Source organism: Dipodomys spectabilis, unplaced genomic scaffold (assembly GCF_019054845.1).
Source record: "Dipodomys spectabilis isolate Male_0828 unplaced genomic scaffold, ASM1905484v1 ptg000154l, whole genome shotgun sequence".
Taxonomy (NCBI): domain Eukaryota; kingdom Metazoa; phylum Chordata; class Mammalia; order Rodentia; family Heteromyidae; genus Dipodomys; species Dipodomys spectabilis.
This window is the reverse complement of record NW_024870831.1, coordinates 2552918-2565238: the sequence shown is the minus strand read 5'-3', so window position 1 is coordinate 2565238 and position 12321 is coordinate 2552918.

The window sequence follows — 12321 nt, the reverse complement described above, 5'->3', positions numbered from 1 at the left end:
TTCAATGATGCATTGAGCACTATTTTGGCCCCCCTTTGGCTGGATCTCAGTTCCTGGGAAGAGCCCATCTCCTTAGTCGCTCAAAGTCTGGTGTGATCACATGGACCGACTGGGCAGTTGGGCCTCCTAGGCCCCGAGTTCAAAACCCAGCACTGCCAAAAATTTACCCTGATGTGAGAAGCCAGTCGTTGCACCTGTTTTCCTGTGCTGTGCAAATTCTGGGTCAGAAGCCAGTTGTTGCACACGTTTTCCTCCCCTGTGAAAGTCCTGAATCTCAACCATGAAGAGGAATTCATAGGCAACCCTATAACCATAGGAGCAGGTTGTCATCCATGTCAGCAAAGTTATACCTGTCACCATATTTAGTAAAATACACAATACCTCCATGAAATAGAGAAAAAATAAAGAGAAGTTCACTAAATACAAGATGCTGTTTACACATGTATATCAATATAGATTGTATGTTTAAATTATGATTTATGACTATACTGGACGACCCTGGGGATCAATGTCAGATCCTGGGAATGGCCTACATCCTTAGTTGCTCACCGGTTGGTGTGTTCACCTTGACTTATTGGCCAATTGGTCCTACTAGGACCTGAGTTAAGATCCCAGCACTACCAACAAGTGGGTTGTGGAGTAAGAAGCCAAGTGTGAAATCGTCTTCCCTTTCTTTGAATATCCTTTGTGATCCTGAGCACACTGACAAGATGGAGAACATTTATACAAATCTAGATGCTCTGTGATAGGATGTCATCAATGTAATAAACGGAATGGGTATCATCATAGTACAATCAATGGTAAAAAATGAATAAAACAAAAAATTCAAGGAACAACCACACACATGTATGGACTGCACATCTATAGGTAAGTATAAATCCTATCTTTACAATGTATATAAATAGTATGTTTCCAGGGCTGGGGCTTGAATTCAGGACTAGTAAACAGTCCTGACTTTCTTATCTTCAAGTACAGTGATCTTCCCCTTCATCCACATTGCTGCTGATTTACCCAGATCCTGAGTTCAAATCCAAAGTCTGGAAGAATATACATCATGAATTGCAAAGGAGGGAGCTACATTTTTTATTTTACTTTTCTCAGTACGGGCTTGAAGTCAGGTTGTGGCAACTGTGCCTCAGCTTCGATCACCCTAGGCTGGGGTGCAGCCACTACACCTACAGCTGCTTCTGGGATCCTAGACCCCCAGGTCTTGCAGAGAAAGCAATGCACAGAAAAAATGTGGCCTTTTTATATTTTCTTCCTTTGCACGGTGACCCTCATGGGTCTGAATGACACTGTTGCAAAAGGTACTTCACCTTGCATTGCTGAGGGCTGACCGACTATCTGGGAATCCATAGTCCCACGTGGCACCATAGGCCCTGATTTGAAATCCCCCTCCTAACACCAATCAATGGCAGGAGATACTAAGAAAATGGTTCCCATCCATAGGAAGAACAATGGAATGTTATCAATGTCAAGGTTCAATGAGTTGATCATGAATGATGTTCCTATAAATTTAGACAGCATCATTTCAGGAGGCTAATTGATTTTATTTAATATTTGTGAAGCATAAAAAGAATATTATTACTTAAAGGAACACAATAATTTCAGGACACTGATTTCTTTAATAGTGTAAGGATGAAAATAATACCATTAATTACATGGACACATGATTAATACCCAGGAATTGGAAGGAATGTAGTCTATATAACTGAATAATATATAGACATCTCTAAAAACTATAAAAATACATATTTATTAGCGTACTGCCATCTGCATGTCAATCTGTTCTTACTTTGCTAACACCTGTGGCTTGATCTCAGGTCCTGGGAACAGCCTGTCAGCTCAGTTTGCCCCAGGATGGCGTGCTAACCCTCACCCATTCATGAATTGGGCCTTGTAGGCTTGTAGGCCTTGAGTTCAAATGCCAGCACTCCCAAAAAATGAATTATGGAATAAGAAGTTGATGGTGACACATGTTTTCTTTTCTGTGAAAGTCCTGGGTGTCAGGTATGAAGTGGAATACATATGCAGACCTATATCTTATGTAATCAATGTAATCAATTTTTATGTGCCATAATAGTCAAAATAAATGGTCAATACATGAATAAAACCAAAAAATAAAATAACTGCACTGAATGCAATATGGAGTCAACATATGTATGTAAATATAAATCATATGTAAATTGTACATGAATAGGATGTTTTCTAGTGGTGGGCATCTATTTCAGGCCTAAGGAACAGACTTGAATTTCTTGACTTCAAGGAGGCCAGTTTCCCCTTCCCACACAGTGCAACAGAGTTACCATTCCATAGGTTCCAATCCCAGTCCTGGCAGAAAAATGGCACCTTTATATTATGTAATAGAATAGTAATTCTTAGGTATTGCATTATGATTCCGTTTTATGAATGTGATTGTTTAAATGCTTCATAAAGCATTAACTCACATTGATCAGTTTCCTATAACATAATTGTATATAATTTTATCCTAGAATCATTCAGGAACTACTCTTTCAATCATGACATACATTATATTCCATTGGTAATCATATGGACAGGATTAAGTTTCTTAGGATCTCCTTCCATTTGAAAGTGGCAGAACCAGGATTCAAACTATGGGCTACAGCTCCCACCACTTAAACCCGAGAATAGGGAACTCACCAGTCTTTCCAAGAACATCAGTAAGACCAATGATTAGGCACTCACCAGTGGCTCTCAGCAGTCTTCCTTGATACTGACAAATCTGTGATGGGAGGATCATGGTCGAAGTCACCCTAGGCAGGAAAGTCCAACTTCAGTGCCAACAAAGCCAGAATCCCTGTGGCTCCAGTGTGCAAGGCCAGCCTTGAGCCAAAGCAGCTCACAGACTGTGCCCATATCCTCAGTTCAACGTCTGGGACTGGGAACAAACAGACATACACAACAATCTGTGCAGCCATCCGGCTAAAGGAGGTCACCCTCTTGTCTCCAACTGAATTGGACATTGTTCCCCAGGAAAAGGACTAGGGGAGTTGCTATCTTCTTGACTCCGCCCATGCTGCTTGCATCACAGGATTCTGGCCACACCCCCATTATTTCATGGTTCTTTCTGACCAATGAGATACAAGAATCGTGGCCACGCTTACATTCCATGCTGCCAGGTAGCACTGGGATTCCCTCTGTTAGTTTACACCACTACCAGCAGTTGAGGAAGGTAGAGATGGCTGAGTGGTGAGGAAGAGACTCAAGGCAACTTTGGAATATAGAACGAAATTGAGATGGCTGCCCATGCCCCAGTGCTCTTCCTGCCCATGGTTCGGAATTTCAGACATCAGGCAATGGCACCCTGCCAGGCCGCGTAAAGCCCAACCTGGTCCCTGGCTCTGAGGCCATGTGTCTGCAATGCAACTGCCATCGCTGCTCGCCCCACCTGGAGCAGCCTCAAGCAACTTTTCACAGCAGCACATGTGAGTGGCTGGCCCAAAACTACCCCTACTCCGGGTCAGACACCCCTCTGGGGGCACCGTGACCCCCTACTTGTGTCCACTCCCTGGCTCTGAGGAGCCACCTTTCTGTCTTGGGCATTTCTGAAACAGAGCCTCAATATCTGCTCTGGCTGGGCTGGATAGAGGTCCTCCTATCTGTGACATGTATGCTCCACCAGGCCTGGTCCTCTGTAGTTGGGATGGTAGACATGTAACAACATGCGCAGTCATCAATTTAGATGGATTATCCCAAACTTTTAGTCCACAGCAGCCGATTCTTTTTTTTTTTTTTTATTGTGAAAATACTGTACAGAGGGTTTAGAATTACATGGGCAAGATAATGAGTACATTTCTTATCAAGCATTGTAGCTTCCTCCTTTGTTTCCCCTTCCCATCCCATCCTCTCCCCGCCTCCCTACCTGTCCCTCCACCTCCCCCTACCAAAGTTGTAAAGTTCATTTTTGACATACGACTTCTATGTCTCATTGTTGCAATGGGTCCACCTGTAATCTCAATTTAAACGATTTGTTTTTTCCCTTCCCCTCCATAAATTATAACAACATCAAATACAGTGAAAGCAGGGATTATACTGTGGGGGAGGGACATAAAAAGCAACAAAGACTCTTATCAATGTACTAGAAACTATCGTATGAAAGAAAAAATTTGAATACATATCTTAAGGTTCATTTCCCTAACATCAACTTATCTGACCTGTTTTGCTTGACTCAGACATATACTAGTTATTGAAAATAAGGCAAACCATGGGACCTATGTTTCTTTGGGCCTGGCTTATTTCACTTAATATAATTTTTTCCAAGTCTTTCCATTTACTAACAAATGGAGCACTGTCATACTTTATGATGGAGGCATAGAATTCCATTGTGTATATATACTACATTTTCTTGATCCATTAATATACCCAGGGGCATCTGGGTTGGTTCCATATCTTAGCTATGGTAAATAATGCTGCAATAAACATAGTTGTCCTGGTAGCTTTAATGTGGTCTTGTTTGTGAACATTTGGGTAAATGCCTAAAAGTGGGATTGCCTGTGTCATAGGGGAGCTCTATGTGGAGTCTTTTGAGGACCTCCATACTGCTTTTGAAAGTGGTTGAACAAATTTACACTCCCACCAACACTGCAATAAAGTTCCCTTCTGTCCAAATCCACTCCAGAATCTGTTGTTATCAGAGTTCTTGATTATAGCCATTCTAACTGGGGTGAGGTGGTATCACAAAGTTGTTTTGATTTGCATTTCTTTTATGGCTAGAGAGGTTGAGCATTTGTCCATGTGTCTATTGGCCATCCTTCTTTTCTCTTCAGAGAAGTTTCTCTTTAAGATTCTAGTCCACTTATTTACTGGGCAGTTGTTTATTTGAAGATTTGTTGTTGGGGGATTTATTTTAGATATGAGACCCTTGTCAGTTGTATGGCTAGTGAAGATTTTCTCCAAGTCCGTGGTCTTTCTATTGATCTTGCTAGCTATGTCCTTTGCCATGCAGAAGCTCTCCAATTTCATGCAATCCTAATTGTCCAACCTTTCTTTGATTTGTTGTGTTTCTGGGTCTCTATCAAGAAAATTTCGGACTGAGCCAAGAAGACCTAGGGTTTCTCCTATTCCATCCTGTAATGTTTTCAGAGTGTCTGCTTTGACATCGAGGTCTTTGATCCATTTGGAGTTGATTCTGGTGCAGGGTTTTAGTTTTCTACAAGTAGTTAACCAATTTTGCCAGCACCATTTCCTGAAGAAGTTTTCTTTCTTCCATTCTATTTTGTTAGCTCCCTTATCAAATATTAGATGGCTATAGGTCTGTAGGTTCATTTCTGGGTTTTCAAATCTATTCCATTGGTCCTCAGGTCTGTTCTTGTGCCATTACCAAGCTCTTTTGATTATTATTGCTTTGTAGAGGAGTTTGAAATTTAGTATTAATATTCATCCAGGACTGTTCTTTCTGTTGAGGATCATTTTTGCTATTCGGGATCTTTTATTGTTCCCTATGAATTATTGGATTGCCTCTTCTCCTTGATGAATGAGGTTGGAATATTCATAGGTATTGCATTGAATTTATAGATAGCCTTGGGAAGTATTGCCATTTTCATGATGTTGATCTTTCCAATCCAGGAGCATGGGAGGTTTTGCCACTTTCTAAGATCTCTTTTGATTTCCTTTTTCAGGTTTTTAAAATTTTCATCATAGAGGTCCTTCACTTCTTTAATTAAGTTAATTCCTAGGAATTTTATTTTTTGTGGGGTATTACAAATGGAGATGCTTTCCTAATTTCAACCACACTTTTCTCATTGTTGGTATATAGAAAAGCCATTGTTTTATGAGGGTTAATTTTATACCGTGCTACTTTGCCAAAGTTTTGAATCAGCTTGAATAATTTGGGAATGGAGTCTATGGGATTCTTTAAATACAAGACACGACATCTGCAAAGAGGGAGAGTTTTGCTTCTTCTTTCCATATTTGGGTCTCCTTTACGTTTGCATCTTGTCTTATTCCTGTAGCTAGGCATGTTAATACTAGATTGAAGAGAAGTGGAGAGAGTGGGCATTCTTGTCTCGTTCCTGAGTTAAGAGGAAATGGCTTTAGTTTTTCACCATTGAGTTTAATGCTGGCTGTAGGTTTGTCATATATAGTCTTTATTATATTGAGGAAAGTTCCATGGATTCCTAGTTTTTCCAGAACCTTCATCATAAATGGGAGTTGGATCTTGTCAAATGTTTTTTCTGCATCTATTGAGATAACTATGTGGTTCTTACCCATGCTCCTGTTGATGTGATGAATTATATTAATTGATTTTTTTATATTGAGCCAGCTTTGCCTCCCTGAAATGAATCCTGTTTGATCGTGGTGTATGATTTTTTGGATGAATTGTTGAAATCGATTGGCCAAAATTTTGTTGAGAAGTTTTACATCAATGTTCATCAAAGAAATGGGTCTATAGTTCTCTTTCTGTGATGAGTCCCTGCCTGGTTTGGGGATGGGGCTTATGATGCCTTCATAGAATGTGTTCGGTAGTGAATTTTTTCTTTCAATTTCATTGAAGATTTGGAGGATTATTGGTGTGAGCTGTGTTTTGAAGGCCTTATAGAATTCTGCTCTAAAGCCATCTGGTCCTGGGCTTTACTTAGATGGGAGGTCTGTTATTGCGGTTTCTATTTCAATGCTTGATATGGGCCTGTTAAGGTGGTTTAACTCATCCTGGTTTAGTTTCAGCATGTCAATATTTGCTAGGAAACGGTCCATTTGTGCCACGTTCTCAAACTTATTAGCATAAAGTTTTGAGAAATATTTTCTTATAATGTTCTGAATCTTGGTTGATTCTGTGGTGATGTTTCCATTCTCATCTCTGAGTTTATTTATTTGGGTGTGTTTTATTCTTTTTCTGATAAGATTTGCTAAGAGTCTGTCAATTTTGTTAATTTTTTTGAAGTAACAAATCTTTGTTTCGTTGATTCTTTCGATGATTTTTTTTGCATTCTAATTCATTTAATGCTGATTTAATTTTAATTATTTCTTACCGTCTACTGGATGGAGGATTATCTTGCTGCTTTTTTCAAGGAGGCTCAGATATCTCATCAAATGGTGGGTTTCAGATCTCTCGAATTTGTTGATGTAGGAACTCAGAACTATAAACTTGCCCCTGAGTACTGCTTTTCCTGTGTCCCAGAGGAGCTGGTAATTTGTGTGTTCATGAACATTTGAATTTCCTTTCTAATCTCTTCCATGACCCATTCGTGATTCTGTAGTGTGTTTTTCAGCCTCCAAGTGTTATAGGATTTTCTTTGGTGGCTTTTGTGTTAAGTTTTAATTTTATTCCCTTGTGGTCTGAGAGAATGCAAGGTATAACTTCAATATTTCTGAATTTGGACAAGTTTGCTTTGTGTACTAAAATGTGGTCTATTTTGAAAAATGTTCCATGTGCTGCTGAGAAAAACGTGTATTCTGATGCTGCTGTGTGAAATATTCGGTAGATGTCTGTAAAATCTAGTTGATCTATGCAGTTGTTTAGATCTGCAGTTTCTCTGTTGAGTTTTTGCTGAGTTGATCTATCTAGTGGGTAAACTGGTGTGTTAAATACCCCAACAATTAATGTCTTTGGATCTCTGTCGGATTTGAGGGGAAGTAGTGTTTCTTGGATAAATTTGGGTGCTCCATTGCTTGGTGAATAGTTATTTAGATTTGTAATATCCTCTTGAAAGATAGATCCCTTAATTGGTATGTAGTGACTTTCTTTATCTCTTCTCACGAATTTCAATTAGGAGTCTCTTTTATCTGATATTAGGATTGCAACTCCTGCCTGTTTATGGGGGCCATTTGCTTGGTAGATTTGGTTGCAGCCTTTCATATTCAAAATGTGTTTGTTTTTATGGGCAAGATGTGACTCCTGATGGTAGCAGAGAGAAGGATCTTGCTTTTAATCCAACTAGTCTACGCTGCTTAATTGGAGAGTTAAGTCCGTTAATGTTGGGAGTTAGGATTGAGAGGTATTTGGGAGTACCTGCCATTTTATCCACCTTCTTGGGTGCTGAGTCAACTGGGTTCTTCTTATGGTTCTTGGATTCTCAGTTTGGGTGCGATTTCTTGGCCTTTATTGTGATCTTGTTGGTTTTCTATGTGTAGGACATCTTTAAGAATGTTTTGTAGGGCTGGTTTTATGGAGATATATTGTATCAATTTTTCTTTGCTATGGAAGTTTTTTATTTGACCTCCATTAAGAAGGAGAGTTTAGCTGTGCACAAAATTCTTGTTTGATAGTTGTTTCTTTTTAGGGCATGGAATCCATCATTCTAGGCTCTTCCTGCTATGATTGTTTCCGCTGAGAAATCTGAGGTGATTCCAATTGATTTCTCTGTATAGGTGATTGATCTTTTCACCTTGTCATCTTTAAGGATCTTTTCTTTGGTCTGAAATGATCCTGTGTGGATTATAATTTGACGGTGGGATGTCCTATTCTTGTCTGGTCTATTTGGAGTTCTACCAGCTTCTTGTATCTGAATAGGACTATCTTTTTGTGTGTTTGGGAAGTTCTCTGCTAGGATCCTGTTACACAAATTTCCTAGACCATTAATGTCTGTCTCTAGCTTCTCCTCTACACCCATTATCCTCAGATTAGGCCTTCTGATGGTGTCTTCCAAATGTTGGATAGATTTATCATATTTCTTGGATTTGTCTTAAATGGTTGTATGTTCTTTCTCTATAATATCTAGGCTGTCTTCAATCCCCGAGATTCGATCTTCTGCATGGTCTAACCTACAATAGAGACTTTATATTTGTTTTAAATTTCTTTTTCTTCTAGTTGGTCAGCTTTGATTGCTTCAAATTCTTTGTTGCAGCATTGTTTTAGAACTTGTATGAACATCTTTTCTTCCTTAATTTGGTTTTCAGTGTTTATTCTCAAATCACTTAGTTGATTGGTTATTCCCATTCCTTCAGTTGGGGTTCCATTCAGCATTCCCTTTGTGGTCTCTCTGACTTCTTTCAGTTCTCTGTTTATGGATTCCATGAATGCCTTTAGTGGTCTTTCTGCATTCTCATCCCACTCTCTCAATTCGTGTATTTCTTTTTGATTAGCTTCTTCACTTTCATGCAGTTCCTGTAGTTCTCTTTGATCTCAGCCTGCTCATGACATTCCTTTATTTCTCTTTGAGTGCTCTCAATCTGCTCACGCAATTCCTGTATCAATCTTTGAGTAGCTTCCTCATGCTCATGATATTCTTGTATTAATCTTTGTTTTGCCTCCTCTCTCTCCCTATCATGCTCATTCAGAGTCCTTTGCAGGTTTTCAATTTTTTCATTTACTATATTTACCAGTAGTGTTTGTAGAGCTTTTTGAGAACTCTCCTCTGGATTACTGATTATCTTTTCTGACCCCTGATTATCATGAGTGGGAGTTGAGATACCCGGACTTGTCATTTTTCTTGTGTTTTTCCAGGTTGCTCTGCCCATTTGGGATGAAAGTAATGCCAGTTTTGTGCTAGCACACTATTTTAAGGCAAGCATCAACCAAAGTCTGTAGTTGCACAGTCAAAAATCTGCAGATACAATCTAGTTCTACAGATATACCTATTCAACATCAAACAACTATGTATTAATGGGCTACAAACTACAAAGAAAAATTTGGCAAACAGAAATTATTAAGTTTAGGGAGAGATATGGGTAAAAGTAGGAATATAGGGATGTGGAAAGGCAGTGGGATAGTTAACTTAACTCAATCCTAATCTCAAAGCTGGAAATAGGTTGGATAGAATGATAGTAGAGAGAGAGAAATAAGAAGAAAGAGAAAGAAAAAAGACAAGAAAAAATAGAAAAACAAAAAATAAAAATTAAGAAGTTCAACACTTAAAAATTATGCAAAATAAAAACGTAATATTCAGAGAAGAACGTGGATAGAATAAGAGAAGGGGACAGATAGAAAGGAGATATGAAAAACTTAAAAATAAAAATGCTTAAAATATTTTATAGGTAAAAAGTGTAGCACTGCTATTAAGGAATTTAAGGCTAAGAGGTTTTAAATTGAGTAATAAATTTCTGGATTAAGGGTGTACACAATGGGGCTAAGGTCTAATAATCGACTATTGGCATATCTGAGGATGAGCAGAATAGCAATTAAGTCACACAAAAAAGATGAAAAAGAAGAAAAAATGAAAAGAGTAAGAAGGAAAGAAACAAAGGGCAAATGGTCAGTAGAGCTAAACAAAAAAAAAAATTTTAAGAAGAAAAGACAAAAAAAGTACACACACATATACCCCTAAAATGAAAATTCTGAGAGGAAGAAAAAAAAAGTTAATAAAAAACAAAAAAAAATTAAAGTAAAAAATTAAAAATAAAAAAAAAACTTTTATAAAAACATTTTTTATAAAGGTACAAAAAAAGAGTTCTTTGATATTTTTGGGTGGGGATGGGAATATACTGTATCTCCCTTGTGTCCTTAAGCTGTCTCTTGTTGCAGTCTCTGGTCTGTTTGTGGTTTTTGATTTTCCTGTGGCTTGAATGGTTTCTTAAGTCAGTTTGAGCAGGCAGAAAAATCACAGCAGATGATTCTTGACCACAGGTGAAGCTCTGGGTAGGGTCGCAACCCTTACACCTCATTCTCCTCTCAGGACAGTTGTGAGGAAACAAGGGATTTATACAGAGGGATTTCTGGAGCATGGCTAGGCTCAGAGGGAGTAGCCTTCAGATAAGGTTCTCCGCAATTCTGTGAGCAAATGACAGGAAGATAGCTGGAAAGGGCTCAGGTGGGGCCTGTTATTCATTGTGCAACAGATGTGGGATTATGAAACAAAACATGGCTCTCTTTCATCATTACCCTATCCCCATGAGGAAGAGGATCCTTCACTATGTTGAGTTTTGCAGCTGGTGAAACCAAGGCACAGAGAAGCCAGTTGACCTACTTATGACTTCAACTTCACAGGAAGCTCTGCCTGACTTCGCTACCATGCTCCCTAGGACAATGGGTGCTATTCAGTCCACTTCTTGTGTTAGGAAGTTCACTTCTTGTCAGTTGTGGGGCTGGAACTCTAGGCATGGGCACTTTTCCTGAAAGCCTCAGCAAAAGGCTAGTTAGTGCTCTAGCAATTGAGCCCAAAGCACTACTTCTGATTTTCTGGTGGTTCTTTGGAAATAAGAGTCTCACAGACGTTTCTGCCTGGGCTGGTTATGAACCATGATCCTCAAATCTCAGCGTCCTATGTAGTTAGGATTAGAATTCTGAGCCACTAGCACCAGACTTAATTGTAATTCTGACTTTTTTTCTCTCTCTCTTTCAAAAGTACTGGTCCCCATGTGGCTGGAACCCAAGGTGGCCCTCTCATTCTGGAGGTTGGCTGAGGGTCAGGAGCTGTCTCGCTCAGCTTATTGAAACAGCTCCATGGGATAAGCCCCTCTGGCTAGACCGTGACAGTTATTCATTGTCCCTCCAGCCTTACTAGACTTATTGTATTGCTTTCTACATCATTTTCTAGCACCTGGCCAAAATTATTATACGTAGTTACAGAATGAAAAAGTAATGCCATCTTAAGAAAGTTATTTAGGGCTCTGGGAATGTGGCTTCATGGTACAGTGATTGCTTAGCATCCATAAAAGCCTGGGTTCAATTCCTTAGTAACACATAAAAGAAAAACTGGAAGTGGTGCTGCGCCTCAAGTGGTAGAGAGCTAGCATTGAGCAAGAAAAAAAAAAGCTCAGGAAAATTCCCTACCCCTGAGATTTAGCGCCTCAACTGGCAAAAAGAACAAAAACTAAACAAAACAAAACAAATAAACCATTTAGTTAGTAAATGCAAAATAAAGAACCCATACTTGGAATATATAATTGCTCCTTTCATACTGACACCTGACAACAGTGCCTAATTCATGTACTTTACTTATATGAGGATACTGTGTTTAAAAAAGTTTTGTTCATTAAGTCACAGCAATTAATACTAGGAATGTGCTTAGATGCCAGGTAAAGTTTAACTCTGGAAATTCAACGATTCCAGGATTTGTGTCATCACTGATAATCACAAAGAGAAGGGTAGGCTAAGTGTGATTTTGAAAATTTTGGTCCGTTATGGCACCAAAAAGGCAGAGGCTAATTAATAGTTGTGACAGAAAATAAGGAATAACTCCAGATAGAAGGAATAAATGATAGTAATTAAGGTATACCAGAAACTGGTCTTGACAACCATTTTTGGTTATTGTAGAACTAGTTGTCAACTAGGCTTTTCCTCATTGCCTTTAGCATTCCAAATCTCTTAGGCTAGCTCTTCATCTCTGTGTGATAAATGTATCTCCTATGCTATTATTTCATACTTTATCTCCTTTACTTTCTAAAAATCTCATTCTTTCTATATTTCTCTATGAACATTTCCTG